This window comes from Coffea arabica, chromosome 11e (genome assembly GCF_036785885.1).
Source record: "Coffea arabica cultivar ET-39 chromosome 11e, Coffea Arabica ET-39 HiFi, whole genome shotgun sequence".
Classification (NCBI taxonomy): Eukaryota; Viridiplantae; Streptophyta; class Magnoliopsida; order Gentianales; family Rubiaceae; genus Coffea; species Coffea arabica.
In genome coordinates, this window is record NC_092331.1 from 33620027 (window position 1) to 33643021 (window position 22995).

The 22995-nt window shown below is 42.6% G+C and overlaps 43 non-coding genes across 43 annotated transcripts; all 43 read left to right on the forward strand.

The window, feature by feature from the left end:
* Nucleotides 1-36: 36 nt before the first annotated feature.
* Nucleotides 37-155, forward strand: LOC140024021 (5S ribosomal RNA). The gene has a single exon (XR_011827989.1). It is a non-coding gene; the product is annotated as a 5S ribosomal RNA (ribosomal RNA).
* A 416-nt stretch (nt 156-571) lies between these two features.
* On the forward strand, nt 572-690 carry LOC140023954 (5S ribosomal RNA). Its single transcript, XR_011827920.1, has one exon. It is a non-coding gene; the product is annotated as a 5S ribosomal RNA (ribosomal RNA).
* A 417-nt stretch (nt 691-1107) lies between these two features.
* LOC140032497 (5S ribosomal RNA) lies at nt 1108-1226 on the forward strand. Its single transcript, XR_011836423.1, has one exon. It is a non-coding gene; the product is annotated as a 5S ribosomal RNA (ribosomal RNA).
* A 416-nt stretch (nt 1227-1642) lies between these two features.
* On the forward strand, nt 1643-1761 carry LOC140024286 (5S ribosomal RNA). The gene has a single exon (XR_011828259.1). It is a non-coding gene; the product is annotated as a 5S ribosomal RNA (ribosomal RNA).
* Nucleotides 1762-2177: 416 nt separating this feature from the next.
* LOC140024002 (5S ribosomal RNA) lies at nt 2178-2296 on the forward strand. The gene has a single exon (XR_011827969.1). It is a non-coding gene; the product is annotated as a 5S ribosomal RNA (ribosomal RNA).
* Nucleotides 2297-2713: 417 nt separating this feature from the next.
* LOC140023370 (5S ribosomal RNA) lies at nt 2714-2832 on the forward strand. Its single transcript, XR_011827339.1, has one exon. It is a non-coding gene; the product is annotated as a 5S ribosomal RNA (ribosomal RNA).
* A 416-nt stretch (nt 2833-3248) lies between these two features.
* LOC140024287 (5S ribosomal RNA) lies at nt 3249-3367 on the forward strand. The gene has a single exon (XR_011828260.1). It is a non-coding gene; the product is annotated as a 5S ribosomal RNA (ribosomal RNA).
* A 417-nt stretch (nt 3368-3784) lies between these two features.
* On the forward strand, nt 3785-3903 carry LOC140024739 (5S ribosomal RNA). The gene has a single exon (XR_011828715.1). It is a non-coding gene; the product is annotated as a 5S ribosomal RNA (ribosomal RNA).
* A 416-nt stretch (nt 3904-4319) lies between these two features.
* LOC140032498 (5S ribosomal RNA) lies at nt 4320-4438 on the forward strand. The gene has a single exon (XR_011836424.1). It is a non-coding gene; the product is annotated as a 5S ribosomal RNA (ribosomal RNA).
* A 416-nt stretch (nt 4439-4854) lies between these two features.
* On the forward strand, nt 4855-4973 carry LOC140024022 (5S ribosomal RNA). The gene has a single exon (XR_011827990.1). It is a non-coding gene; the product is annotated as a 5S ribosomal RNA (ribosomal RNA).
* Nucleotides 4974-5389: 416 nt separating this feature from the next.
* On the forward strand, nt 5390-5508 carry LOC140023955 (5S ribosomal RNA). Its single transcript, XR_011827921.1, has one exon. It is a non-coding gene; the product is annotated as a 5S ribosomal RNA (ribosomal RNA).
* A 417-nt stretch (nt 5509-5925) lies between these two features.
* Nucleotides 5926-6044, forward strand: LOC140032499 (5S ribosomal RNA). The gene has a single exon (XR_011836425.1). It is a non-coding gene; the product is annotated as a 5S ribosomal RNA (ribosomal RNA).
* Nucleotides 6045-6461: 417 nt separating this feature from the next.
* On the forward strand, nt 6462-6580 carry LOC140023371 (5S ribosomal RNA). The gene has a single exon (XR_011827340.1). It is a non-coding gene; the product is annotated as a 5S ribosomal RNA (ribosomal RNA).
* Nucleotides 6581-6996: 416 nt separating this feature from the next.
* LOC140024288 (5S ribosomal RNA) lies at nt 6997-7115 on the forward strand. Its single transcript, XR_011828261.1, has one exon. It is a non-coding gene; the product is annotated as a 5S ribosomal RNA (ribosomal RNA).
* A 417-nt stretch (nt 7116-7532) lies between these two features.
* On the forward strand, nt 7533-7651 carry LOC140024740 (5S ribosomal RNA). Its single transcript, XR_011828716.1, has one exon. It is a non-coding gene; the product is annotated as a 5S ribosomal RNA (ribosomal RNA).
* Nucleotides 7652-8067: 416 nt separating this feature from the next.
* Nucleotides 8068-8186, forward strand: LOC140032501 (5S ribosomal RNA). Its single transcript, XR_011836427.1, has one exon. It is a non-coding gene; the product is annotated as a 5S ribosomal RNA (ribosomal RNA).
* A 416-nt stretch (nt 8187-8602) lies between these two features.
* On the forward strand, nt 8603-8721 carry LOC140024023 (5S ribosomal RNA). The gene has a single exon (XR_011827991.1). It is a non-coding gene; the product is annotated as a 5S ribosomal RNA (ribosomal RNA).
* A 416-nt stretch (nt 8722-9137) lies between these two features.
* Nucleotides 9138-9256, forward strand: LOC140023956 (5S ribosomal RNA). The gene has a single exon (XR_011827922.1). It is a non-coding gene; the product is annotated as a 5S ribosomal RNA (ribosomal RNA).
* A 417-nt stretch (nt 9257-9673) lies between these two features.
* LOC140032502 (5S ribosomal RNA) lies at nt 9674-9792 on the forward strand. Its single transcript, XR_011836428.1, has one exon. It is a non-coding gene; the product is annotated as a 5S ribosomal RNA (ribosomal RNA).
* Nucleotides 9793-10208: 416 nt separating this feature from the next.
* LOC140025035 (5S ribosomal RNA) lies at nt 10209-10327 on the forward strand. The gene has a single exon (XR_011829012.1). It is a non-coding gene; the product is annotated as a 5S ribosomal RNA (ribosomal RNA).
* Nucleotides 10328-10744: 417 nt separating this feature from the next.
* Nucleotides 10745-10863, forward strand: LOC140025025 (5S ribosomal RNA). The gene has a single exon (XR_011829002.1). It is a non-coding gene; the product is annotated as a 5S ribosomal RNA (ribosomal RNA).
* Nucleotides 10864-11279: 416 nt separating this feature from the next.
* Nucleotides 11280-11398, forward strand: LOC140032503 (5S ribosomal RNA). The gene has a single exon (XR_011836429.1). It is a non-coding gene; the product is annotated as a 5S ribosomal RNA (ribosomal RNA).
* A 416-nt stretch (nt 11399-11814) lies between these two features.
* On the forward strand, nt 11815-11933 carry LOC140024024 (5S ribosomal RNA). The gene has a single exon (XR_011827992.1). It is a non-coding gene; the product is annotated as a 5S ribosomal RNA (ribosomal RNA).
* A 417-nt stretch (nt 11934-12350) lies between these two features.
* Nucleotides 12351-12469, forward strand: LOC140024040 (5S ribosomal RNA). The gene has a single exon (XR_011828011.1). It is a non-coding gene; the product is annotated as a 5S ribosomal RNA (ribosomal RNA).
* A 416-nt stretch (nt 12470-12885) lies between these two features.
* Nucleotides 12886-13004, forward strand: LOC140024025 (5S ribosomal RNA). The gene has a single exon (XR_011827994.1). It is a non-coding gene; the product is annotated as a 5S ribosomal RNA (ribosomal RNA).
* Nucleotides 13005-13420: 416 nt separating this feature from the next.
* On the forward strand, nt 13421-13539 carry LOC140023957 (5S ribosomal RNA). The gene has a single exon (XR_011827923.1). It is a non-coding gene; the product is annotated as a 5S ribosomal RNA (ribosomal RNA).
* Nucleotides 13540-13956: 417 nt separating this feature from the next.
* Nucleotides 13957-14075, forward strand: LOC140024289 (5S ribosomal RNA). Its single transcript, XR_011828262.1, has one exon. It is a non-coding gene; the product is annotated as a 5S ribosomal RNA (ribosomal RNA).
* Nucleotides 14076-14491: 416 nt separating this feature from the next.
* Nucleotides 14492-14610, forward strand: LOC140024003 (5S ribosomal RNA). Its single transcript, XR_011827970.1, has one exon. It is a non-coding gene; the product is annotated as a 5S ribosomal RNA (ribosomal RNA).
* A 417-nt stretch (nt 14611-15027) lies between these two features.
* Nucleotides 15028-15146, forward strand: LOC140024398 (5S ribosomal RNA). The gene has a single exon (XR_011828371.1). It is a non-coding gene; the product is annotated as a 5S ribosomal RNA (ribosomal RNA).
* Nucleotides 15147-15562: 416 nt separating this feature from the next.
* On the forward strand, nt 15563-15681 carry LOC140024290 (5S ribosomal RNA). Its single transcript, XR_011828263.1, has one exon. It is a non-coding gene; the product is annotated as a 5S ribosomal RNA (ribosomal RNA).
* Nucleotides 15682-16098: 417 nt separating this feature from the next.
* On the forward strand, nt 16099-16217 carry LOC140025064 (5S ribosomal RNA). Its single transcript, XR_011829041.1, has one exon. It is a non-coding gene; the product is annotated as a 5S ribosomal RNA (ribosomal RNA).
* Nucleotides 16218-16633: 416 nt separating this feature from the next.
* LOC140032504 (5S ribosomal RNA) lies at nt 16634-16752 on the forward strand. Its single transcript, XR_011836430.1, has one exon. It is a non-coding gene; the product is annotated as a 5S ribosomal RNA (ribosomal RNA).
* A 416-nt stretch (nt 16753-17168) lies between these two features.
* Nucleotides 17169-17287, forward strand: LOC140024027 (5S ribosomal RNA). The gene has a single exon (XR_011827996.1). It is a non-coding gene; the product is annotated as a 5S ribosomal RNA (ribosomal RNA).
* A 416-nt stretch (nt 17288-17703) lies between these two features.
* LOC140022677 (5S ribosomal RNA) lies at nt 17704-17822 on the forward strand. Its single transcript, XR_011826656.1, has one exon. It is a non-coding gene; the product is annotated as a 5S ribosomal RNA (ribosomal RNA).
* A 417-nt stretch (nt 17823-18239) lies between these two features.
* LOC140032505 (5S ribosomal RNA) lies at nt 18240-18358 on the forward strand. Its single transcript, XR_011836431.1, has one exon. It is a non-coding gene; the product is annotated as a 5S ribosomal RNA (ribosomal RNA).
* Nucleotides 18359-18774: 416 nt separating this feature from the next.
* Nucleotides 18775-18893, forward strand: LOC140025036 (5S ribosomal RNA). Its single transcript, XR_011829013.1, has one exon. It is a non-coding gene; the product is annotated as a 5S ribosomal RNA (ribosomal RNA).
* A 417-nt stretch (nt 18894-19310) lies between these two features.
* Nucleotides 19311-19429, forward strand: LOC140025045 (5S ribosomal RNA). The gene has a single exon (XR_011829022.1). It is a non-coding gene; the product is annotated as a 5S ribosomal RNA (ribosomal RNA).
* A 416-nt stretch (nt 19430-19845) lies between these two features.
* On the forward strand, nt 19846-19964 carry LOC140032507 (5S ribosomal RNA). Its single transcript, XR_011836433.1, has one exon. It is a non-coding gene; the product is annotated as a 5S ribosomal RNA (ribosomal RNA).
* A 416-nt stretch (nt 19965-20380) lies between these two features.
* On the forward strand, nt 20381-20499 carry LOC140024028 (5S ribosomal RNA). Its single transcript, XR_011827997.1, has one exon. It is a non-coding gene; the product is annotated as a 5S ribosomal RNA (ribosomal RNA).
* Nucleotides 20500-20916: 417 nt separating this feature from the next.
* LOC140032508 (5S ribosomal RNA) lies at nt 20917-21035 on the forward strand. The gene has a single exon (XR_011836434.1). It is a non-coding gene; the product is annotated as a 5S ribosomal RNA (ribosomal RNA).
* A 416-nt stretch (nt 21036-21451) lies between these two features.
* LOC140024029 (5S ribosomal RNA) lies at nt 21452-21570 on the forward strand. The gene has a single exon (XR_011827998.1). It is a non-coding gene; the product is annotated as a 5S ribosomal RNA (ribosomal RNA).
* A 416-nt stretch (nt 21571-21986) lies between these two features.
* Nucleotides 21987-22105, forward strand: LOC140023958 (5S ribosomal RNA). The gene has a single exon (XR_011827924.1). It is a non-coding gene; the product is annotated as a 5S ribosomal RNA (ribosomal RNA).
* Nucleotides 22106-22522: 417 nt separating this feature from the next.
* LOC140032509 (5S ribosomal RNA) lies at nt 22523-22641 on the forward strand. The gene has a single exon (XR_011836435.1). It is a non-coding gene; the product is annotated as a 5S ribosomal RNA (ribosomal RNA).
* Nucleotides 22642-22995: the final 354 nt, after the last annotated feature.

The window sequence follows — 22995 nt, forward strand, 5'->3', positions numbered from 1 at the left end:
GGGTAGTTTAAAAGAATAAAGCGAAAGGAATATGGCGGGTGCGATCATACCAGCACTAATGCACCAGATCCCATCAGAACTTCGAAATTAAGCGTGTTTGGGCGAGAGTAGTACTTGGATTGGTGACCCCCTGGGAAGTCCTCGTGTTGCACCCCTCTCTTTTTTGTTTCGAAATCCAAATTTCCTATTCGTTCTTTATCCTGTAGTAATTTAGCTCCGTCGGAACGATTGCTTAATATTTTGCTTCTTGTCGAAGGGTGAAGGAGGATCTGAAGGCGCGAGACAAATCAGGAACGGTACGGCTCGATCAAAGCCCGGATCGTCGATCAAATTTGTCGGCGCAAATGTATCAGCGCAAGCGTGAAGGATTGATTTCATGATAATGTAGAGTTGCGGGATGATGGAAAAAAACAGGGGGCAAATCAATAACAAAAAAAATTATGAAAGCAAATAAATAAAAGGATAATAGGAAAATGCTTGAATTGACGCTTAAAATGAATTTCGGTCTAGAAAAGCCACACTGCTTCGCAGGACGGGGTAGTTTAAAAGAATAAAGCGAAAGGAATATGGCAGGTGCGATCATACCAGCACTAATGCACCGGATCCCATCAGAACTTCGAAATTAAGCGTGTTTGGGCGAGAGTAGTACTTGGATTGGTGACCCCCTGGGAAGTCCTCGTGTTGCACCCCTCTCTTTTTTGTTTCGAAATCCAAATTTCCTATTCGTTCTTTATCCTGTAGTAATTTAGGTCCTTCGGAACAATTGCTTTATATTTTTCTTCTTCTCGAAGCATGAAGGCGGATCTGAAGGCGCGAGACAAATCAGGAACGGTACGGCTCGATCAAAGCCCGGATCGTCGCTCAAATTTATCGGCGCAAATGTATCAGCGCAAGCGTGAAGGATTGATTTCATGATAATTTAGAGTTGCGGGATGATGGAAAAAAACAGGGGGCAAATCAATAACAAAAAAAAAATATGAAAGCAAATAAATAAAAGGATAATAGGAAAATGTTTGAATTGACGCTTAAAATGAATTTCGGTCTAGAAAAGCCACACTGCTTCGCAGGACGGGGTAGTTTAAAAGAATAACGCGAAAGGAACATGGCGGGTGCGATCATACCAGCACTAATGCACCGGATCCCATCAGAACTCCGAAGTTAAGCATGCTTGGGCGAGAGTAGTGCTAGGATGGGTGACCCCCTGGGAATTCCTCTTGTTGCACCCCTCTCTTTTTTGTTTCGAAATTCAAATTTTCTATTCGTTCTTTATCCTGTAGTAATTTAGCTCCGTCGGAACGATTGCTTAATATTTTGCTTCTTGTCGAAGCGTGAAGGAGGATCTGAAGGCGCGAGACAAATCAGGAACGGTACGGCTCGATCAAAGCCCGGATCGTCGCTCAAATTTGTCGGCGCAAATGTATCAGTGCAAGCGTGAAGGATTGATTTCATGATAATGTAGAGTTGCGGGATGATGGAAAAAAACAGGGGGCAAATCAATAACAAAAAAAATTATGAAAGCAAATAAATAAAAGGATAATAGGAAAATGCTTGAATTGACGCTTAAAATGAATTTCGGTCTAGAAAAGCCACACTGCTTCGCAGGACGGGGTAGTTTAAAAGAATAAAGCGAAAGGAATATGGCGGGTGCGATCATACCAGCACTAATGCACCGGATCCCATCAGAACTTCGAAATTAAGCGAGTTTGGGCGAGAGTAGTACTTGGATTGGTGACCCCCTGGGAAGTCCTCGTGTTGCACCCCTCTCTTTTTTGTTTCGAAATCCAAATTTCCTATTCGTTCTTTATCCTGTAGTAATTTAGCTCTGTCGGAACGATTGCTTAATATTTTGCTTCTTGTCGAAGCGTGAAGGAGGATCTGAAGGCGCGAGACAAATCAGGAACGGTACGGCTCGATCAAAGCCCGGATCGTCGCTCAAATTTGTCGGCGCAAATGTATCAGCGCAAGCGTGAAGGATTGATTTCATGATAATGTAGAGTTGCGGGATGATGGAAAAAAACAGGGGGCAAATCAATAACAAAAAAAATTATGAAAGCAAATAAATAAAAGGATAATAGGAAAATGCTTGAATTGACGCTTAAAATGAATTTCGGTCTAGAAAAGCCACACTGCTTCGCAGGACGGGGTAGTTTAAAAGAATAAAGCGAAAGGAATATGGCGGGTGCGATCATACCAGCACTAATGCACCGGATCCCATCAGAACTTCGAAATTAAGCGTGTTTGGGCGAGAGTAGTACTTGGATTGTTGACCCCCTGGGAAGTCCTCGTGTTGCACCCCTCTCTTTTTTGTTTCGAAATCCAAATTTCCTATTCGTTCTTTATCCTGTAGTAATTTAGGTCCTTCGGAACAATTGCTTTATATTTTGCTTCTTCTCGAGGCATGAAGGCGGATCTGAAGGCGCGAGACAAATCAGGAACGGTACGGCTCGATCAAAGCCCGGATCGTCGCTCAAATTTATCGGCGCAAATGTATCAGCGCAAGCGTGAAGGATTGATTTCATGATAATTTAGAGTTGCGGGATGATGGAAAAAAACAGGGGGCAAATCAATAACAAAAAAAAAATATGAAAGCAAATAAATAAAAGGATAATAGGAAAATGCTTGAATTGACGCTTAAAATGAATTTCGGTCTAGAAAAGCCACACTGCTTCGCAGGACGGGGTAGTTTAAAAGAATAAAGCGAAAGGAACATGGCGGGTGCGATCATACCAGCACTAATGCACCGGATCCCATCAGAACTCCGAAGTTAAGCATGCTTGGGCGAGAGTAGTGCTAGGATGGGTGACCCCCTGGGAATTCCTCTTGTTACACCCCTCTCTTTTTTGTTTCGAAATTCAAATTTTCTATTCGTTCTTTATCCTGTAGTAATTTAGCTCCGTCGGAACGATTGCTTAATATTTTGCTTCTTGTCGAAGCGTGAAGGAGGATCTGAAGGCGCGAGACAAATCAGGAACGGTACGGCTCGATCAAAGCCCGGATCGTCGCTCAAATTTGTCGGCGCAAATGTATCAGTGCAAGCGTGAAGGATTGATTTCATGATAATGTAGAGTTGCGGGATGATGGAAAAAAACAGGGGGCAAATCAATAACAAAAAAAATTATGAAAGCAAATAAATAAAAGGATAATAGGAAAATGCTTGAATTGACGCTTAAAATGAATTTCGGTCTAGAAAAGCCACACTGCTTCGCAGGACGGGGTAGTTTAAAAGAATAAAGCGAAAGGAATATGGCGGGTGCGATCATACCAGCACTAATGCACCGGATCCCATCAGAACTTCGAAATTAAGCGAGTTTGGGCGAGAGTAGTACTTGGATTGGTGACCCCCTGGGAAGTCCTCGTGTTGCACCCCTCTCTTTTTTGTTTCGAAATCCAAATTTCCTATTCGTTCTTTATCCTGTAGTAATTTAGCTCTGTCGGAACGATTGCTTAATATTTTGCTTCTTGTCGAAGCGTGAAGGAGGATCTGAAGGCGCGAGACAAATCAGGAACGGTACGGCTCGATCAAAGCCCGGATCGTCGCTCAAATTTGTCGGCGCAAATGTATCAGCGCAAGCGTGAAGGATTGATTTCATGATAATTTAGAGTTGCGGGATGATGGAAAAAAACAGGGGGCAAATCAATAACAAAAAAAAAATATGAAAGCAAATAAATAAAAGGATAATAGGAAAATGCTTGAATTGACGCTTAAAATGAATTTCGGTCTAGAAAAGCCACACTGCTTCGCAGGACGGGGTAGTTTAAAAGAATAAAGCGAAAGGAATATGGCGGGTGCGATCATACCAGCACTAATGCACCGGATCCCATCAGAACTTCGAAATTAAGCGTGTTTGGGCGAGAGTAGTATTTGGATTGTTGACCCCCTGGGAAGTCCTCGTGTTGCACCCCTCTCTCTTTTGTTTCGAAATCCAAATTTCCTATTCGTTCTTTATCCAGTAGTAATTTAGCTCCGTCGGAACGATTGCTTAATATTTTGCTTCTTGTCGAAGTGTGAAGGAGGATCTGAAGGCGCGAGACAAATCAGGAACGGTACGGTTCGATCAAAGCCCGGATCGTCGCTCAAATTTGTCGGCGCAAATGTATCAGCGCAAGCGTGAAGGATTGATTTCATGATAATTTAGAGTTGCGGGATGATGGAAAAAAACAGGGGGCAAATCAATAACAAAAAAAAATATGAAAGCAAATAAATAAAAGGATAATAGGAAAATGCTTGAATTGACGCTTAAAATGAATTTCGGTCTAGAAAAGCCACACTGCTTCGCAGGACGGGGTAGTTTAAAAGAATAACGCGAAAGGAACATGGCGGGTGCGATCATACCAGCACTAATGCACCGGATCCCATCAGAACTCCGAAGTTAAGCATGCTTGGGCGAGAGTAGTGCTAGGATGGGTGACCCCCTGGGAATTCCTCTTGTTGCACCCCTCTCTTTTTTGTTTCGAAATTCAAATTTTCTATTCGTTCTTTATCCTGTAGTAATTTAGCTCCGTCGGAACGATTGCTTAATATTTTGCTTCTTGTCGAAGCGTGAAGGAGGATCTGAAGGCGCGAGACAAATCAGGAACGGTACGGCTCGATCAAAGCCCGGATCGTCGCTCAAATTTGTCGGCGCAAATGTATCAGTGCAAGCGTGAAGGATTGATTTCATGATAATGTAGAGTTGCGGGATGATGGAAAAAAACAGGGGGCAAATCAATAACAAAAAAAATTATGAAAGCAAATAAATAAAAGGATAATAGGAAAATGCTTGAATTGACGCTTAAAATGAATTTCGGTCTAGAAAAGCCACACTGCTTCGCAGGACGGGGTAGTTTAAAAGAATAAAGCGAAAGGAATATGGCGGGTGCGATCATACCAGCACTAATGCACCAGATCCCATCAGAACTTCGAAATTAAGCGTGTTTGGGCGAGAGTAGTACTTGGATTGGTGACCCCCTGGGAAGTCCTCGTGTTGCACCCCTCTCTTTTTTGTTTCGAAATCCAAATTTCCTATTCGTTCTTTATCCTGTAGTAATTTAGCTCCGTCGGAACGATTGCTTAACATTTTGCTTCTTGTCGAAGGGTGAAGGAGGATCTGAAGGCGCGAGACAAATCAGGAACGGTACGGCTCGATCAAAGCCCGGATCGTCGATCAAATTTGTCGGCGCAAATGTATCAGCGCAAGCGTGAAGGATTGATTTCATGATAATGTAGAGTTGCGGGATGATGGAAAAAAACAGGGGGCAAATCAATAACAAAAAAAATTATGAAAGCAAATAAATAAAAGGATAATAGGAAAATGCTTGAATTGACGCTTAAAATGAATTTCGGTCTAGAAAAGCCACACTGCTTCGCAGGACGGGGTAGTTTAAAAGAATAAAGCGAAAGGAATATGGCAGGTGCGATCATACCAGCACTAATGCACCGGATCCCATCAGAACTTCGAAATTAAGCGTGTTTGGGCGAGAGTAGTACTTGGATTGGTGACCCCCTGGGAAGTCCTCGTGTTGCACCCCTCTCTTTTTTGTTTCGAAATCCAAATTTCCTATTCGTTCTTTATCCTGTAGTAATTTAGGTCCTTCGGAACAATTGCTTTATATTTTGCTTCTTCTCGAAGCATGAAGGCGGATCTGAAGGCGCGAGACAAATCAGGAACGGTACGGCTCGATCAAAGCCCGGATCGTCGCTCAAATTTATCGGCGCAAATGTATCAGCGCAAGCGTGAAGGATTGATTTCATGATAATTTAGAGTTGCGGGATGATGGAAAAAAACAGGGGGCAAATCAATAACAAAAAAAAAATATGAAAGCAAATAAATAAAAGGATAATAGGAAAATGCTTGAATTGACGCTTAAAATGAATTTCGGTCTAGAAAAGCCACACTGCTTCGCAGGACGGGGTAGTTTAAAAGAATAACGCGAAAGGAACATGGCGGGTGCGATCATACCAGCACTAATGCACCGGATCCCATCAGAACTCCGAAGTTAAGCATGCTTGGGCGAGAGTAGTGCTAGGATGGGTGACCCCCTGGGAATTCCTCTTGTTGCACCCCTCTCTTTTTTGTTTCGAAATTCAAATTTTCTATTCGTTCTTTATCCTGTAGTAATTTAGCTCCGTCGGAACGATTGCTTAATATTTTGCTTCTTGTCGAAGCGTGAAGGAGGATCTGAAGGCGCGAGACAAATCAGGAACGGTACGGCTCGATCAAAGCCCGGATCGTCGCTCAAATTTGTCGGCGCAAATGTATCAGCGCAAGCGTGAAGGATTGATTTCATGATAATTTAGAGTTGCGGGATGATGGAAAAAAACAGGGGGCAAATCAATAACAAAAAAAAAATATGAAAGCAAATAAATAAAAGGATAATAGGAAAATGCTTGAATTGACGCTTAAAATGAATTTCGGTCTAGAAAAGCCACACTGCTTCGCAGGACGGGGTAGTTTAAAAGAATAAAGCGAAAGGAACATGGCGGGTGCGATCATACCAGCACTAATGCACCGGATCCCATCAGAACTCCGAAGTTAAGCATGCTTGGGCGAGAGTAGTGCTAGGATGGGTGACCCCCTGGGAATTCCTCTTGTTACACCCCTCTCTTTTTTGTTTCGAAATTCAAATTTTCTATTCGTTCTTTATCCTGTAGTAATTTAGCTCCGTCGGAACGATTGCTTAATATTTTGCTTCTTGTCGAAGCGTGAAGGAGGATCTGAAGGCGCGAGACAAATCAGGAACGGTACGGCTCGATCAAAGCCCGGATCGTCGCTCAAATTTGTCGGCGCAAATGTATCAGTGCAAGCGTGAAGGATTGATTTCATGATAATGTAGAGTTGCGGGATGATGGAAAAAAACAGGGGGCAAATCAATAACAAAAAAAATTATGAAAGCAAATAAATAAAAGGATAATAGGAAAATGCTTGAATTGACGCTTAAAATGAATTTCGGTCTAGAAAAGCCACACTGCTTCGCAGGACGGGGTAGTTTAAAAGAATAAAGCGAAAGGAATATGGCGGGTGCGATCATACCAGCACTAATGCACCGGATCCCATCAGAACTTCGAAATTAAGCGAGTTTGGGCGAGAGTAGTACTTGGATTGGTGACCCCCTGGGAAGTCCTCGTGTTGCACCCCTCTCTTTTTTGTTTCGAAATCCAAATTTCCTATTCGTTCTTTATCCTGTAGTAATTTAGCTCTGTCGGAACGATTGCTTAATATTTTGCTTCTTGTCGAAGCGTGAAGGAGGATCTGAAGGCGCGAGACAAATCAGGAACGGTACGGCTCGATCAAAGCCCGGATCGTCGCTCAAATTTGTCGGCGCAAATGTATCAGCGCAAGCGTGAAGGATTGATTTCATGATAATTTAGAGTTGCGGGATGATGGAAAAAAACAGGGGGCAAATCAATAACAAAAAAAAAATATGAAAGCAAATAAATAAAAGGATAATAGGAAAATGCTTGAATTGACGCTTAAAATGAATTTCGGTCTAGAAAAGCCACACTGCTTCGCAGGACGGGGTAGTTTAAAAGAATAAAGCGAAAGGAATATGGCGGGTGCGATCATACCAGCACTAATGCACCGGATCCCATCAGAACTTCGAAATTAAGCGTGTTTGGGCGAGAGTAGTATTTGGATTGTTGACCCCCTGGGAAGTCCTCGTGTTGCACCCCTCTCTCTTTTGTTTCGAAATCCAAATTTCCTATTCGTTCTTTATCCAGTAGTAATTTAGCTCCGTCGGAACGATTGCTTAATATTTTGCTTCTTGTCGAAGTGTGAAGGAGGATCTGAAGGCGCGAGACAAATCAGGAACGGTACGGTTCGATCAAAGCCCGGATCGTCGCTCAAATTTGTCGGCGCAAATGTATCAGCGCAAGCGTGAAGGATTGATTTCATGATAATTTAGAGTTGCGGGATGATGGAAAAAAACAGGGGGCAAATCAATAACAAAAAAAAATATGAAAGCAAATAAATAAAAGGATAATAGGAAAATGCTTGAATTGACGCTTAAAATGAATTTCGGTCTAGAAAAGCCACACTGCTTCGCAGGACGGGGTAGTTTAAAAGAATAACGCGAAAGGAACATGGCGGGTGCGATCATACCAGCACTAATGCACCGGATCCCATCAGAACTCCGAAGTTAAGCATGCTTGGGCGAGAGTAGTGCTAGGATGGGTGACCCCCTGGGAATTCCTCTTGTTGCACCCCTCTCTTTTTTGTTTCGAAATTCAAATTTTCTATTCGTTCTTTATCCTGTAGTAATTTAGCTCCGTCGGAACGATTGCTTAATATTTTGCTTCTTGTCGAAGCGTGAAGGAGGATCTGAAGGCGCGAGACAAATCAGGAACGGTACGGCTCGATCAAAGCCCGGATCGTCGCTCAAATTTGTCGGCGCAAATGTATCAGTGCAAGCGTGAAGGATTGATTTCATGATAATGTAGAGTTGCGGGATGATGGAAAAAAACAGGGGGCAAATCAATAACAAAAAAAATTATGAAAGCAAATAAATAAAAGGATAATAGGAAAATGCTTGAATTGACGCTTAAAATGAATTTCGGTCTAGAAAAGCCACACTGCTTCGCAGGACGGGGTAGTTTAAAAGAATAAAGCGAAAGGAATATGGCGGGTGCGATCATACCAGCACTAATGCACCAGATCCCATCAGAACTTCGAAATTAAGCGTGTTTGGGCGAGAGTAGTACTTGGATTGGTGACCCCCTGGGAAGTCCTCGTGTTGCACCCCTCTCTTTTTTGTTTCGAAATCCAAATTTCCTATTCGTTCTTTATCCTGTAGTAATTTAGCTCCGTCGGAACGATTGCTTAATATTTTGCTTCTTGTCGAAGGGTGAAGGAGGATCTGAAGGCGCGAGACAAATCAGGAACGGTACGGCTCGATCAAAGCCCGGATCGTCGATCAAATTTGTCGGCGCAAATGTATCAGCGCAAGCGTGAAGGATTGATTTCATGATAATGTAGAGTTGCGGGATGATGGAAAAAAACAGGGGGCAAATCAATAACAAAAAAAATTATGAAAGCAAATAAATAAAAGGATAATAGGAAAATGCTTGAATTGACGCTTAAAATGAATTTCGGTCTAGAAAAGCCACACTGCTTCGCAGGACGGGGTAGTTTAAAAGAATAAAGCGAAAGGAATATGGCAGGTGCGATCATACCAGCACTAATGCACCGGATCCCATCAGAACTTCGAAATTAAGCGTGTTTGGGCGAGAGTAGTACTTGGATTGGTGACCCCCTGGGAAGTCCTCGTGTTGCACCCCTCTCTTTTTTGTTTCGAAATCCAAATTTCCTATTCGTTCTTTATCCTGTAGTAATTTAGGTCCTTCGGAACAATTGCTTTATATTTTGCTTCTTCTCGAAGCATGAAGGCGGATCTGAAGGCGCGAGACAAATCAGGAACGGTACGGCTCGATCAAAGCCCGGATCGTCGCTCAAATTTATCGGCGCAAATGTATCAGCGCAAGCGTGAAGGATTGATTTCATGATAATTTAGAGTTGCGGGATGATGGAAAAAAACAGGGGGCAAATCAATAACAAAAAAAAAATATGAAAGCAAATAAATAAAAGGATAATAGGAAAATGCTTGAATTGACGCTTAAAATGAATTTCGGTCTAGAAAAGCCACACTGCTTCGCAGGACGGGGTAGTTTAAAAGAATAACGCGAAAGGAACATGGCGGGTGCGATCATACCAGCACTAATGCACCGGATCCCATCAGAACTCCGAAGTTAAGCATGCTTGGGCGAGAGTAGTGCTAGGATGGGTGACCCCCTGGGAATTCCTCTTGTTGCACCCCTCTCTTTTTTGTTTCGAAATTCAAATTTTCTATTCGTTCTTTATCCTGTAGTAATTTAGCTCCGTCGGAACGATTGCTTAATATTTTGCTTCTTGTCGAAGCGTGAAGGAGGATCTGAAGGCGCGAGACAAATCAGGAACGGTACGGCTCGATCAAAGCCCGGATCGTCGCTCAAATTTGTCGGCGCAAATGTATCAGTGCAAGCGTGAAGGATTGATTTCATGATAATGTAGAGTTGCGGGATGATGGAAAAAAACAGGGGGCAAATCAATAACAAAAAAAATTATGAAAGCAAATAAATAAAAGGATAATAGGAAAATGCTTGAATTGACGCTTAAAATGAATTTCGGTCTAGAAAAGCCACACTGCTTCGCAGGACGGGGTAGTTTAAAAGAATAAAGCGAAAGGAATATGGCGGGTGCGATCATACCAGCACTAATGCACCGGATCCCATCAGAACTTCGAAATTTAGCGAGTTTGGGCGAGAGTAGTACTTGGATTGGTGACCCCCTGGGAAGTCCTCGTGTTGCACCCCTCTCTTTTTTGTTTCGAAATCCAAATTTCCTATTCGTTCTTTATCCTGTAGTAATTTAGCTCTGTCGGAACGATTGCTTAATATTTTGCTTCTTGTCGAAGCGTGAAGGAGGATCTGAAGGCGCGAGACAAATCAGGAACGGTACGGCTCGATCAAAGCCCGGATCGTCGCTCAAATTTGTCGGCGCAAATGTATCAGCGCAAGCGTGAAGGATTGATTTCATGATAATTTAGAGTTGCGGGATGATGGAAAAAAACAGGGGGCAAATCAATAACAAAAAAAAAATATGAAAGCAAATAAATAAAAGGATAATAGGAAAATGCTTGAATTGATGCTTAAAATGAATTTCGGTCTAGAAAAGCCACACTGCTTCGCAGGACGGGGTAGTTTAAAAGAATAAAGCGAAAGGAATATGGCGGGTGCGATCATACTAGCACTAATGCACCGGATCCCATCAGAACTTCGAAATTAAGCGTGTTTGGGCGAGAGTAGTATTTGGATTGTTGACCCCCTGGGAAGTCCTCGTGTTGCACCCCTCTCTCTTTTGTTTCGAAATCCAAATTTCCTATTCGTTCTTTATCCAGTAGTAATTTAGCTCCGTCGGAACGATTGCTTAATATTTTGCTTCTTGTCGAAGTGTGAAGGAGGATCTGAAGGCGCGAGACAAATCAGGAACGGTACGGTTCGATCAAAGCCCGGATCGTCGCTCAAATTTGTCGGCGCAAATGTATCAGCGCAAGCGTGAAGGATTGATTTCATGATAATTTAGAGTTGCGGGATGATGGAAAAAAACAGGGGGCAAATCAATAACAAAAAAAAATATGAAAGCAAATAAATAAAAGGATAATAGGAAAATGCTTGAATTGACGCTTAAAATGAATTTCGGTCTAGAAAAGCCACACTGCTTCGCAGGACGGGGTAGTTTAAAAGAATAAAGCGAAAGGAACATGGCGGGTGCGATCATACCAGCACTAATGCACCGGATCCCATCAGAACTCCGAAGTTAAGCATGCTTGGGCGAGAGTAGTGCTAGGATGGGTGACCCCCTGGGAATTCCTCTTGTTGCACCCCTCTCTTTTTTGTTTCGAAATTCAAATTTTCTATTCGTTCTTTATCCTGTAGTAATTTAGCTCCGTCGGAACGATTGCTTAATATTTTGCTTCTTGTCGAAGCGTGAAGGAGGATCTGAAGGCGCGAGACAAATCAGGAACGGTACGGCTCGATCAAAGCCCGGATCGTCGCTCAAATTTGTCGGCGCAAATGTATCAGTGCAAGCGTGAAGGATTGATTTCATGATAATGTAGAGTTGCGGGATGATGGAAAAAAACAGGGGGCAAATCAATAACAAAAAAAATTATGAAAGCAAATAAATAAAAGGATAATAGGAAAATGCTTGAATTGACGCTTAAAATGAATTTCGGTCTAGAAAAGCCACACTGCTTCGCAGGACGGGGTAGTTTAAAAGAATAAAGCGAAAGGAATATGGCGGGTGCGATCATACCAGCACTAATGCACCAGATCCCATCAGAACTTCGAAATTAAGCGTGTTTGGGCGAGAGTAGTACTTGGATTGGTGACCCCCTGGGAAGTCCTCGTGTTGCACCCCTCTCTTTTTTGTTTCGAAATCCAAATTTCCTATTCGTTCTTTATCCTGTAGTAATTTAGGTCCTTCGGAACAATTGCTTTATATTTTGCTTCTTCTCGAAGCATGAAGGCGGATCTGAAGGCGCGAGACAAATCAGGAACGGTACGGCTCGATCAAAGCCCGGATCGTCGCTCAAATTTATCGGCGCAAATGTATCAGCGCAAGCGTGAAGGATTGATTTCATGATAATTTAGAGTTGCGGGATGATGGAAAAAAACAGGGGGCAAATCAATAACAAAAAAAAAATATGAAAGCAAATAAATAAAAGGATAATAGGAAAATGCTTGAATTGACGCTTAAAATGAATTTCGGTCTAGAAAAGCCACACTGCTTCGCAGGACGGGGTAGTTTAAAAGAATAACGCGAAAGGAACATGGCGGGTGCGATCATACCAGCACTAATGCACCGGATCCCATCAGAACTCCGAAGTTAAGCATGGTTGGGCGAGAGTAGTGCTAGGATGGGTGACCCCCTGGGAATTCCTCTTGTTGCACCCCTCTCTTTTTTGTTTCGAAATTCAAATTTTCTATTCGTTCTTTATCCTGTAGTAATTTAGCTCCGTCGGAACGATTGCTTAATATTTTGCTTCTTGTCGAAGCGTGAAGGAGGATCTGAAGGCGCGAGACAAATCAGGAACGGTACGGCTCGATCAAAGCCCGGATCGTCGCTCAAATTTGTCGGCGCAAATGTATCAGTGCAAGCGTGAAGGATTGATTTCATGATAATGTAGAGTTGCGGGATGATGGAAAAAAACAGGGGGCAAATCAATAACAAAAAAAATTATGAAAGCAAATAAATAAAAGGATAATAGGAAAATGCTTGAATTGACGCTTAAAATGAATTTCGGTCTAGAAAAGCCACACTGCTTCGCAGGACGGGGTAGTTTAAAAGAATAAAGCGAAAGGAATATGGCGGGTGCGATCATACCAGCACTAATGCACCAGATCCCATCAGAACTTCGAAATTAAGCGTGTTTGGGCGAGAGTAGTACTTGGATTGGTGACCCCCTGGGAAGTCCTCGTGTTGCACCCCTCTCTTTTTTGTTTCGAAATCCAAATTTCCTATTCGTTCTTTATCCTGTAGTAATTTAGCTCCGTCGGAACGATTGCTTAATATTTTGCTTCTTGTCGAAGGGTGAAGGAGGATCTGAAGGCGCGAGACAAATCAGGAACGGTACGGCTCGATCAAAGCCCGGATCGTCGATCAAATTTGTCGGCGCAAATGTATCAGCGCAAGCGTGAAGGATTGATTTCATGATAATGTAGAGTTGCGGGATGATGGAAAAAAACAGGGGGCAAATCAATAACAAAAAAAATTATGAAAGCAAATAAATAAAAGGATAATAGGAAAATGCTTGAATTGACGCTTAAAATGAATTTCGGTCTAGAAAAGCCACACTGCTTCGCAGGACGGGGTAGTTTAAAAGAATAAAGCGAAAGGAATATGGCAGGTGCGATCATACCAGCACTAATGCACCGGATCCCATCAGAACTTCGAAATTAAGCGTGTTTGGGCGAGAGTAGTACTTGGATTGGTGACCCCCTGGGAAGTCCTCGTGTTGCACCCCTCTCTTTTTTGTTTCGAAATCCAAATTTCCTATTCGTTCTTTATCCTGTAGTAATTTAGGTCCTTCGGAACAATTGCTTTATATTTTGCTTCTTCTCGAAGCATGAAGGCGGATCTGAAGGCGCGAGACAAATCAGGAACGGTACGGCTCGATCAAAGCCCGGATCGTCGCTCAAATTTATCGGCGCAAATGTATCAGCGCAAGCGTGAAGGATTGATTTCATGATAATTTAGAGTTGCGGGATGATGGAAAAAAACAGGGGGCAAATCAATAACAAAAAAAAAATATGAAAGCAAATAAATAAAAGGATAATAGGAAAATGCTTGAATTGACGCTTAAAATGAATTTCGGTCTAGAAAAGCCACACTGCTTCGCAGGACGGGGTAGTTTAAAAGAATAAAGCGAAAGGAATATGGCGGGTGCGATCATACCAGCACTAATGCACCGGATCCCATCAGAACTTCGAAATTAAGCGAGTTTGGGCGAGAGTAGTACTTGGATTGGTGACCCCCTGGGAAGTCCTCGTGTTGCACCCCTCTCTTTTTTGTTTCGAAATCCAAATTTCCTATTCGTTCTTTATCCTGTAGTAATTTAGCTCTGTCGGAACGATTGCTTAATATTTTGCTTCTTGTCGAAGCGTGAAGGAGGATCTGAAGGCGCGAGACAAATCAGGAACGGTACGGCTCGATCAAAGCCCGGATCGTCGCTCAAATTTGTCGGCGCAAATGTATCAGCGCAAGCGTGAAGGATTGATTTCATGATAATGTAGAGTTGCGGGATGATGGAAAAAAACAGGGGGCAAATCAATAACAAAAAAAATTATGAAAGCAAATAAATAAAAGGATAATAGGAAAATGCTTGAATTGACGCTTAAAATGAATTTCGGTCTAGAAAAGCCACACTGCTTCGCAGGACGGGGTAGTTTAAAAGAATAAAGCGAAAGGAATATGGCGGGTGCGATCATACCAGCACTAATGCACCGGATCCCATCAGAACTTCGAAATTAAGCGTGTTTGGGCGAGAGTAGTACTTGGATTGTTGACCCCCTGGGAAGTCCTCGTGTTGCACCCCTCTCTTTTTTGTTTCGAAATCCAAATTTCCTATTCGTTCTTTATCCTGTAGTAATTTAGGTCCTTCGGAACAATTGCTTTATATTTTGCTTCTTCTCGAGGCATGAAGGCGGATCTGAAGGCGCGAGACAAATCAGGAACGGTACGGCTCGATCAAAGCCCGGATCGTCGCTCAAATTTATCGGCGCAAATGTATCAGCGCAAGCGTGAAGGATTGATTTCATGATAATTTAGAGTTGCGGGATGATGGAAAAAAACAGGGGGCAAATCAATAACAAAAAAAAAATATGAAAGCAAATAAATAAAAGGATAATAGGAAAATGCTTGAATTGACGCTTAAAATGAATTTCGGTCTAGAAAAGCCACACTGCTTCGCAGGACGGGGTAGTTTAAAAGAATAAAGCGAAAGGAACATGGCGGGTGCGATCATACCAGCACTAATGCACCGGATCCTATCAGAACTCCGAAGTTAAGCATGCTTGGGCGAGAGTAGTGCTAGGATGGGTGACCCCCTGGGAATTCCTCTTGTTACACCCCTCTCTTTTTTGTTTCGAAATTCAAATTTTCTATTCGTTCTTTATCCTGTAGTAATTTAGCTCCGTCGGAACGATTGCTTAATATTTTGCTTCTTGTCGAAGCGTGAAGGAGGATCTGAAGGCGCGAGACAAATCAGGAACGGTACGGCTCGATCAAAGCCCGGATCGTCGCTCAAATTTGTCGGCGCAAATGTATCAGTGCAAGCGTGAAGGATTGATTTCATGATAATGTAGAGTTGCGGGATGATGGAAAAAAACAGGGGGCAAATCAATAACAAAAAAAATTATGAAAGCAAATAAATAAAAGGATAATAGGAAAATGCTTGAATTGACGCTTAAAATGAATTTCGGTCTAGAAAAGCCACACTGCTTCGCAGGACGGGGTAGTTTAAAAGAATAAAGCGAAAGGAATATGGCGGGTGCGATCATACCAGCACTAATGCACCGGATCCCATCAGAACTTCGAAATTAAGCGAGTTTGGGCGAGAGTAGTACTTGGATTGGTGACCCCCTGGGAAGTCCTCGTGTTGCACCCCTCTCTTTTTTGTTTCGAAATCCAAATTTCCTATTCGTTCTTTATCCTGTAGTAATTTAGCTCTGTCGGAACGATTGCTTAATATTTTGCTTCTTGTCGAAGCGTGAAGGAGGATCTGAAGGCGCGAGACAAATCAGGAACGGTACGGCTCGATCAAAGCCCGGATCGTCGCTCAAATTTGTCGGCGCAAATGTATCAGCGCAAGCGTGAAGGATTGATTTCATGATAATTTAGAGTTGCGGGATGATGGAAAAAAACAGGGGGCAAATCAATAACAAAAAAAAAATATGAAAGCAAATAAATAAAAGGATAATAGGAAAATGCTTGAATTGACGCTTAAAATGAATTTCGGTCTAGAAAAGCCACACTGCTTCGCAGGACGGGGTAGTTTAAAAGAATAAAGCGAAAGGAATATGGCGGGTGCGATCATACCAGCACTAATGCACCGGATCCTATCAGAACTTCGAAATTAAGCGTGTTTGGGCGAGAGTAGTATTTGGATTGTTGACCCCCTGGGAAGTCCTCGTGTTGCACCCCTCTCTCTTTTGTTTCGAAATCCAAATTTCCTATTCGTTCTTTATCCAGTAGTAATTTAGCTCCGTCGGAACGATTGCTTAATATTTTGCTTCTTGTCGAAGTGTGAAGGAGGATCTGAAGGCGCGAGACAAATCAGGAACGGTACGGTTCGATCAAAGCCCGGATCGTCGCTCAAATTTGTCGGCGCAAATGTATCAGCGCAAGCGTGAAGGATTGATTTCATGATAATTTAGAGTTGCGGGATGATGGAAAAAAACAGGGGGCAAATCAATAACAAAAAAAAATATGAAAGCAAATAAATAAAAGGATAATAGGAAAATGCTTGAATTGACGCTTAAAATGAATTTCGGTCTAGAAAAGCCACACTGCTTCGCAGGACGGGGTAGTTTAAAAGAATAACGCGAAAGGAACATGGCGGGTGCGATCATACCAGCACTAATGCACCGGATCCCATCAGAACTCCGAAGTTAAGCATGCTTGGGCGAGAGTAGTGCTAGGATGGGTGACCCCCTGGGAATTCCTCTTGTTGCACCCCTCTCTTTTTTGTTTCGAAATTCAAATTTTCTATTCGTTCTTTATCCTGTAGTAATTTAGCTCCGTCGGAACGATTGCTTAATATTTTGCTTCTTGTCGAAGCGTGAAGGAGGATCTGAAGGCGCGAGACAAATCAGGAACGGTACGGCTCGATCAAAGCCCGGATCGTCGCTCAAATTTGTCGGCGCAAATGTATCAGTGCAAGCGTGAAGGATTGATTTCATGATAATGTAGAGTTGCGGGATGATGGAAAAAAACAGGGGGCAAATCAATAACAAAAAAAATTATGAAAGCAAATAAATAAAAGGATAATAGGAAAATGCTTGAATTGACGCTTAAAATGAATTTCGGTCTAGAAAAGCCACACTGCTTCGCAGGACGGGGTAGTTTAAAAGAATAAAGCGAAAGGAATATGGCGGGTGCGATCATACCAGCACTAATGCACCAGATCCCATCAGAACTTCGAAATTAAGCGTGTTTGGGCGAGAGTAGTACTTGGATTGGTGACCCCCTGGGAAGTCCTCGTGTTGCACCCCTCTCTTTTTTGTTTCGAAATCCAAATTTCCTATTCGTTCTTTATCCTGTAGTAATTTAGCTCCGTCGGAACGATTGCTTAATATTTTGCTTCTTGTCGAAGGGTGAAGGAGGATCTGAAGGCGCGAGACAAATCAGGAACGGTACGGCTCGATCAAAGCCCGGATCGTCGATCAAATTTGTCGGCGCAAATGCATCAGCGCAAGCGTGAAGGATTGATTTCATGATAATGTAGAGTTGCGGGATGATGGAAAAAAACAGGGGGCAAATCAATAACAAAAAAAATTATGAAAGCAAATAAATAAAAGGATAATAGGAAAATGCTTGAATTGACGCTTAAAATGAATTTCGGTCTAGAAAAGCCACACTGCTTCGCAGGACGGGGTAGTTTAAAAGAATAAAGCGAAAGGAATATGGCGGGTGCGATCATACCAGCACTAATGCACCGGATCCCATCAGAACTTCGAAATTAAGCGTGTTTGGGCGAGAGTAGTACTTGGATTGGTGACCCCCTGGGAAGTCCTCGTGTTGCACCCCTCTCTTTTTTGTTTCGAAATCCAAATTTCCTATTCGTTCTTTATCCTGTAGTAATTTAGGTCCTTCGGAACAATTGCTTTATATTTTGCTTCTTCTCGAAGCATGAAGGCGGATCTGAAGGCGCGAGACAAATCAGGAACGGTACGGCTCGATCAAAGCCCGGATCGTCGCTCAAATTTATCGGCGCAAATGTATCAGCGCAAGCGTGAAGGATTGATTTCATGATAATTTAGAGTTGCGGGATGATGGAAAAAAACAGGGGGCAAATCAATAACAAAAAAAAAATATGAAAGCAAATAAATAAAAGGATAATAGGAAAATGCTTGAATTGACGCTTAAAATGAATTTCGGTCTAGAAAAGCCACACTGCTTCGCAGGACGGGGTAGTTTAAAAGAATAACGCGAAAGGAACATGGCGGGTGCGATCATACCAGCACTAATGCACCGGATCCCATCAGAACTCCGAAGTTAAGCATGCTTGGGCGAGAGTAGTGCTAGGATGGGTGACCCCCTGGGAATTCCTCTTGTTGCACCCCTCTCTTTTTTGTTTCGAAATTCAAATTTTCTATTCGTTCTTTATCCTGTAGTAATTTAGCTCCGTCGGAACGATTGCTTAATATTTTGCTTCTTGTCGAAGCGTGAAGGAGGATCTGAAGGCGCGAGACAAATCAGGAACGGTACGGCTCGATCAAAGCCCGGATCGTCGCTCAAATTTGTCGGCGCAAATGTATCAGTGCAAGCGTGAAGGATTGATTTCATGATAATGTAGAGTTGCGGGATGATGGAAAAAAACAGGGGGCAAATCAATAACAAAAAAAATTATGAAAGCAAATAAATAAAAGGATAATAGGAAAATGCTTGAATTGACGCTTAAAATGAATTTCGGTCTAGAAAAGCCACACTGCTTCGCAGGACGGGGTAGTTTAAAAGAATAAAGCGAAAGGAATATGGCGGGTGCGATCATACCAGCACTAATGCACCGGATCCCATCAGAACTTCGAAATTTAGCGAGTTTGGGCGAGAGTAGTACTTGGATTGGTGACCCCCTGGGAAGTCCTCGTGTTGCACCCCTCTCTTTTTTGTTTCGAAATCCAAATTTCCTATTCGTTCTTTATCCTGTAGTAATTTAGCTCTGTCGGAACGATTGCTTAATATTTTGCTTCTTGTCGAAGCGTGAAGGAGGATCTGAAGGCGCGAGACAAATCAGGAACGGTACGGCTCGATCAAAGCCCGGATCGTCGCTCAAATTTGTCGGCGCAAATGTATCAGCGCAAGCGTGAAGGATTGATTTCATGATAATTTAGAGTTGCGGGATGATGGAAAAAAACAGGGGGCAAATCAATAACAAAAAAAAAATATGAAAGCAAATAAATAAAAGGATAATAGGAAAATGCTTGAATTGACGCTTAAAATGAATTTCGGTCTAGAAAAGCCACACTGCTTCGCAGGACGGGGTAGTTTAAAAGAATAAAGCGAAAGGAATATGGCGGGTGCGATCATACCAGCACTAATGCACCGGATCCCATCAGAACTTCGAAATTAAGCGTGTTTGGGTGAGAGTAGTATTTGGATTGTTGACCCCCTGGGAAGTCCTCGTGTTGCACCCCTCTCTCTTTTGTTTCGAAATCCAAATTTCCTATTCGTTCTTTATCCAGTAGTAATTTAGCTCCGTCGGAACGATTGCTTAATATTTTGCTTCTTGTCGAAGTGTGAAGGAGGATCTGAAGGCGCGAGACAAATCAGGAACGGTACGGTTCGATCAAAGCCCGGATCGTCGCTCAAATTTGTCGGCGCAAATGTATCAGCGCAAGCGTGAAGGATTGATTTCATGATAATTTAGAGTTGCGGGATGATGGAAAAAAACAGGGGGCAAATCAATAACAAAAAAAAATATGAAAGCAAATAAATAAAAGGATAATAGGAAAATGCTTGAATTGACGCTTAAAATGAATTTCGGTCTAGAAAAGCCACACTGCTTCGCAGGACGGGGTAGTTTAAAAGAATAAAGCGAAAGGAACATGGCGGGTGCGATCATACCAGCACTAATGCACCGGATCCCATCAGAACTCCGAAGTTAAGCATGCTTGGGCGAGAGTAGTGCTAGGATGGGTGACCCCCTGGGAATTCCTCTTGTTGCACCCCTCTCTTTTTTGTTTCGAAATTCAAATTTTCTATTCGTTCTTTATCCTGTAGTAATTTAGCTCCGTCGGAACGATTGCTTAATATTTTGCTTCTTGTCGAAGCGTGAAGGAGGATCTGAAGGCGCGAGACAAATCAGGAACGGTACGGCTCGATCAAAGCCCGGATCGTCGCTCAAATTTGTCGGCGCAAATGTATCAGTGCAAGCGTGAAGGATTGATTTCATGATAATGTAGAGTTGCGGGATGATGGAAAAAAACAGGGGGCAAATCAATAACAAAAAAAATTATGAAAGCAAATAAATAAAAGGATAATAGGAAAATGCTTGAATTGACGCTTAAAATGAATTTCGGTCTAGAAAAGCCACACTGCTTCGCAGGACGGGGTAGTTTAAAAGAATAAAGCGAAAGGAATATGGCGGGTGCGATCATACCAGCACTAATGCACCAGATCCCATCAGAACTTCGAAATTAAGCGTGTTTGGGCGAGAGTAGTACTTGGATTGGTGACCCCCTGGGAAGTCCTCGTGTTGCACCCCTCTCTTTTTTGTTTCGAAATCCAAATTTCCTATTCGTTCTTTATCCTGTAGTAATTTAGGTCCTTCGGAACAATTGCTTTATATTTTGCTTCTTCTCGAAGCATGAAGGCGGATCTGAAGGCGCGAGACAAATCAGGAACGGTACGGCTCGATCAAAGCCCGGATCGTCGCTCAAATTTATCGGCGCAAATGTATCAGCGCAAGCGTGAAGGATTGATTTCATGATAATTTAGAGTTGCGGGATGATGGAAAAAAACAGGGGGCAAATCAATAACAAAAAAAAAATATGAAAGCAAATAAATAAAAGGATAATAGGAAAATGCTTGAATTGACGCTTAAAATGAATTTCGGTCTAGAAAAGCCACACTGCTTCGCAGGACGGGGTAGTTTAAAAGAATAACGCGAAAGGAACATGGCGGGTGCGATCATACCAGCACTAATGCACCGGATCCCATCAGAACTCCGAAGTTAAGCATGCTTGGGCGAGAGTAGTGCTAGGATGGGTGACCCCCTGGGAATTCCTCTTGTTGCACCCCTCTCTTTTTTGTTTCGAAATTCAAATTTTCTATTCGTTCTTTATCCTGTAGTAATTTAGCTCCGTCGGAACGATTGCTTAATATTTTGCTTCTTGTCGAAGCGTGAAGGAGGATCTGAAGGCGCGAGACAAATCAGGAACGGTACGGCTCGATCAAAGCCCGGATCGTCGCTCAAATTTGTCGGCGCAAATGTATCAGTGCAAGCGTGAAGGATTGATTTCATGATAATGTAGAGTTGCGGGATGATGGAAAAAAACAGGGGGCAAATCAATAACAAAAAAAATTATGAAAGCAAATAAATAAAAGGATAATAGGAAAATGCTTGAATTGACGCTTAAAATGAATTTCGGTCTAGAAAAGCCACACTGCTTCGCAGGACGGGGTAGTTTAAAAGAATAAAGCGAAAGGAATATGGCGGGTGCGATCATACCAGCACTAATGCACCAGATCCCATCAGAACTTCGAAATTAAGCGTGTTTGGGCGAGAGTAGTACTTGGATTGGTGACCCCCTGGGAAGTCCTCGTGTTGCACCCCTCTCTTTTTTGTTTCGAAATCCAAATTTCCTATTCGTTCTTTATCCTGTAGTAATTTAGCTCCGTCGGAACGATTGCTTAATATTTTGCTTCTTGTCGAAGGGTGAAGGAGGATCTGAAGGCGCGAGACAAATCAGGAACGGTACGGCTCGATCAAAGCCCGGATCGTCGATCAAATTTGTCGGCGCAAATGTATCAGCGCAAGCGTGAAGGATTGATTTCATGATAATGTAGAGTTGCGGGATGATCGAAAAAAACAGGGGGCAAATCAATAACAAAAAAAATTATGAAAGCAAATAAATAAAAGGATAATAGGAAAATGCTTGAATTGACGCTTAAAATGAATTTCGGTCTAGAAAAGCCACACTGCTTCGCAGGACGGGGTAGTTTAAAAGAATAAAGCGAAAGGAATATGGCAGGTGCGATCATACCAGCACTAATGCACCGGATCCCATCAGAACTTCGAAATTAAGCGTGTTTGGGCGAGAGTAGTACTTGGATTGGTGACCCCCTGGGAAGTCCTCGTGTTGCACCCCTCTCTTTTTTGTTTCGAAATCCAAATTTCCTATTCGTTCTTTATCCTGTAGTAATTTAGGTCCTTCGGAACAATTGCTTTATATTTTGCTTCTTCTCGAAGTATGAAGGCGGATCTGAAGGCGCGAGACAAATCAGGAACGGTACGGCTCGATCAAAGCCCGGATCGTCGCTCAAATTTATCGGCGCAAATGTATCAGCGCAAGCGTGAAGGATTGATTTCATGATAATTTAGAGTTGCGGGATGATGGAAAAAAACAGGGGGCAAATCAATAACAAAAAAAAAATATGAAAGCAAATAAATAAAAGGATAATAGGAAAATGCTTGAATTGACGCTTAAAATGAATTTCGGTCTAGAAAAGCCACACTGCTTCGCAGGACGGGGTAGTTTAAAAGAATAACGCGAAAGGAACATGGCGGGTGCGATCATACCAGCACTAATGCACCGGATCCCATCAGAACTCCGAAGTTAAGCATGCTTGGGCGAGAGTAGTGCTAGGATGGGTGACCCCCTGGGAATTCCTCTTGTTGCACCCCTCTCTTTTTTGTTTCGAAATTCAAATTTTCTATTCGTTCTTTATCCTGTAGTAATTTAGCTCCGTCGGAACGATTGCTTAATATTTTGCTTCTTGTCGAAGCGTGAAGGAGGATCTGAAGGCGCGAGACAAATCAGGAACGGTACGGCTCGATCAAAGCCCGGATCGTCGCTCAAATTTGTCGGCGCAAATGTATCAGCGCAAGCGTGAAGGATTGATTTCATGATAATGTAGAGTTGCGGGATGATGGAAAAAAACAGGGGACAAATCAATAACAAAAAAAATTATGAAAGCAAATAAATAAAAGGATAATAGGAAAATGCTTGAATTGACGCTTAAAATGAATTTCGGTCTA